Below are 4,036 nucleotides of genomic sequence, written 5' to 3' on the forward strand. Positions count from 1 at the left end.
CCTACCCACTAATTGCAGCCTAGGGCTCTGGTGACTTATCTCCAGAACTGAGAACTCTAACGGTCTTGTCCTGGACAGCCAGCCAACTAGTGCCACAGGAGCAGTGAGACTGAAGTTTCTGTCCCTCACCTGTAAGATAGGTGCCCACCTAGCCAAATCCTTCCCCTTAATGGTCTGGCTTGCCCTTGGGCTCCCATCTTCCAGGAAGGCTCTCTCCGCCCCGCCTTCTTCCTCCCCCACACAGATTTGGTGGACACAGTTCTTCCACAGCATCACTGAAAGTACATCAGAGGGGCTGGAGAGATGGCTGAGTGGTTAAGAGCACTCACTGCTCTTCCAGAGGTCCTGAGTTCAATTCCCAGCAACCACATGGTGGCTCACAGCCATCTGTAATGAGACCTGGTGCCCCCTTCTGGCTTGCAGGCACACATGGAAGGAATGCTGTACACATAATTTTTTTTTTTTTTAAGTGCATCAGAGAGCTTAGATGGCTAGACCTACAGGGGAACTGTTTCCTCAGACTGGGTACAGGGCATCGCTCTCCAGAGCTGAGGATACTACCTGTATCCAAAAGGAGCTCTACTAATCCTGCAAACATTTACAGAGCACCAGAGTGGCCAACAAGAAGAGGGCCTGCCTTTGAGAAGTCGCCCTACAATGACCAGTGCCTTCTCCTCTTGGGAAGACAGTAAATTCAGTGGACCAGTGGGGAGGAAGCATGGACTCTGGTAGTAGTCTGTCGCTAAGGAAACCAGTGTAACTGAGGGGGGCTCAGTCCTTCAGAAGCCCGAAGTTAAACACTGAAGAAACCAGCTTCTTCAGATCTGTATTCCCCACTACTCCCTCCAGAGCACACCTAGCACAAGCCTCAAAGGTCAGGTACTTCCCAGTCTGGTCCTGGTATACACCTAGGGGCCGCCTGAGATCAGACTGATGATGCTCATGTTGTTTCTAGTATGTTACAAAACCCACAAGAAACCCTCACCCACAGTAAGACCACAAAGGCTGATTGGAAGGTTTTCTTTGCATGCTCATCAGGATCCCTGACTGGTTGTTGACGACATCATAGGAATCATTGAACACTTATTTTATTGTACACCCAAAGATGTCTGTTAATTTGGAAAGGGAAAAATCAAGTTGCTTTATCTGTACAGTTTGGCAGATAAAAATTGCAGTGGCAACAGGACACGTGTAACAAGCGGGCCTTGATTACAGGAAGGTTTGGAATGACTCCTTTGGGGCTGAGCCCATGGGTTTCAAGGCTGAATAAGGTCCCTTTTCTCTCACCCTCTGGGGTCTGCAACACTAGCATGAGAGGGGTTTCTTCTCTGGCTGGACTGAACCCACGTCACGGGGTCCCACAGAAGCAGGGGGGAGGCCCACAGGAAGGTGCAGCACAGGTAGGTGGGCTGGTCAGCAGTGAGGTTGACAGGGACTCAGGGGACTCCGTGCATCAGCAGCTGGAGAGCAAATAGAAGAAGAGAGTTATTGGCCTGAGAAGCCTCACTAGGCAGAGGCAACAGAAGAGGGACAAGGACACACTATGAGGGTCTGGAGGCTCAAGGAATCAAAGCTGTACTTCTCAGAGATCAAAGCCTGGTCGATATAGTGTGACCCTGTCTAAACAAATATGCTGAAACAGATCCGGGTACTGGGGATAGAGCCTAGATCCTTGGTCATGCTAGATAATTGTTCTGCCACTGAGCCACGCCTCTTTAGCTTTTGAGACAGAGTCTTAAAAAAAGAACAACAATATCCTTGAACTTGATCTGTAATTCAAGAAGGTGTTGAATCTATGATCATCCTTCCTTAGTCTCTGGGATTAACTGAGATTAGAGCCTGTACAACCAGGACTGGAAAAGGAAAAACCTTGCTTTCCTGGAAACCAAAGCCAGATCTGCGGTGCTGAGTAAGCACTTCAATGAGCAATTCCACCTGCAATCCTAGAACTGACTTTTTTTTTCTTTTGTTCTTGGGTTAGAGGGGAACCCAAACTCCCTTTGTACCTGAGTATGACCTTGAACTCCCAGTCTGGCCTCTTTGACTTCCCAGGCGCTAGGATTAGGCGAGGACCACCATGCTCAGTTTTTCCTTCTGAACTGGATTTGGCTTTGTTACTCAGACCTTCAACCACTGCGCTCAAAACATCCTTTCCTTTCAGCCTTCCCATTAGGTGGGACACAGACACATGTAAAGGGAAATCAGGTTTTCATTTCCAACACTGAAGCCCCATATATTGCACATCCAGCTGTGCCAACCAAAGTGTCTGTCGACCAAAGAACAGGGAACAAAGCATACGGAAGATTTGGGGCACTATCTCAAGTCACCCACAACTAGTAAAAGACACACTTTGAAAACATTATAAAACATTATAAAAACAAAACCATGCAAACACATATAGCACATCTCATTCACCTTTATTGAAAACTGTTCATCTCAGAAAATGTGACAGAATTCACCTGGTAGATGCATTTGTTAGAGAAGGCAGAAGCAGCCCAGCCCGATGCCACCCAAGTGGGATCACCGCAGCACTTCCCACAGCAGTTGTTACCATACTCATCTAGGGCAGATTGCTGTACCCCACCACACCTGTTAGGAGTGAGAAATGGGGAAGGGAGCTACCAAACAATTGGTAACTTTAGGACAGGGTCTCACACAGCTGAGACTGGCCTTAAAGGCCTAATCATCCTGCCGGTATCTCCAAGGGTTGAGATTACAGGCCTACTGCCCTGGGTCGTCCTAGCCTGCCTCCGTCTCTTAAAAGTGCTAGATTTCCAGGTCTATGCCATCAGCCCTCAACAAGACTGTCATTTTTAAACACGCCACAAGTGGGACTGGGAGACGATGACTAATTCTTTCACTTTACGCGGCTTGAAAGTTTTATCAGCTTAGAATCTGCTAAGGGCTAATGGTGAAACTACGTAGTACAGTGACGGGGGCGCGCGCGTACACACACGCACTAATAATTAAAAATTAAACGAGCCGGGTATGGAGGCAAACGCCTTTAATCCCAGCACTCGAGAGGCAAAGGCAGGAGGATTTCTGTGAGCTCGAGGCCAGCCTGATCTATATACTTAAGTTGCAAGACAGCCAACGCTAAACAAGAGAGATCCTGTCTCTTAAAAATAAGAAACGAAATAAATCCGCTTAGATGGGTGCAAAAGGTCTCCTGCCCAAAGCACCAGACCCACCAAGTTCCAGGCCGGGCTGTCACCCCGACTTCTAAGGCAAAACCACTTGACCCATTAGGTTACTGGTTCCCTTAGCCTCTGCCTTCCGGACCCCCACGCACACCAAAGTCGGAAAAACGCAGCGCAGTCTACACACAAACAACTGCATCTGTGCACCAGCGGAACCCGTGAGAGCCAAAGTATTCGATTCCGGGATTGGAAGAAGGTGGGGCAGCACTTTCTAGTGGACCAATCAGAATGCTCCGGCTCCAGCGGGCGGAGCCACGGGCACTGCGCAATGCGCAGGCGCGCACGCAGGGTCCGCCTCAGCGCGCTCCCGCGCATCTCTCCCCCACAGCTCAGCGGGGGCGGGATGCTTGGCGCGCGCGCGCCGGCCCATCTCCGGGCTCCGCCCCCCGCCCTGCCGCGCGCTCCCGCCCCCGGGCTGAGGCGACTCAGAGTCGGAGCCCGACACAAAGGCGGTGGCGACGGCGGCAGCGGCAGCAGCGGAGGGACCCTAGAGGCCGCTCCGTCCGCGCTCTCCGGGCCCACTGCACTCACCCCAGCCAGCGGCCCTGCTGCCCACCCGCGGCTCTAAGATGGCGGCGACGATAGAGACCGGGCGAGCGACAACCCCGAGCGGGAAGCGCCGGAGGGGCCTCCGCCGTCCTGCTTCGGACTCCCGGACCATGGCGCGGCTCGCGGCGGGACCATGGCTTCCTAGGGCTCTTACCTGCCCGAAGCGGACTCGAGGGGATGCGGCTACACGTTCTGCTCGACCGCCCGTTTTGCCGCCTCCGCCTCGCCCTCCCCAGCGCCGCTGCCGCCATCTTGTGTCCCGGGCCGGGACTCCGCGCTGCGCATGC

This window comes from Chionomys nivalis, chromosome 9 (genome assembly GCF_950005125.1).
Source record: "Chionomys nivalis chromosome 9, mChiNiv1.1, whole genome shotgun sequence".
Classification (NCBI taxonomy): Eukaryota; Metazoa; Chordata; class Mammalia; order Rodentia; family Cricetidae; genus Chionomys; species Chionomys nivalis.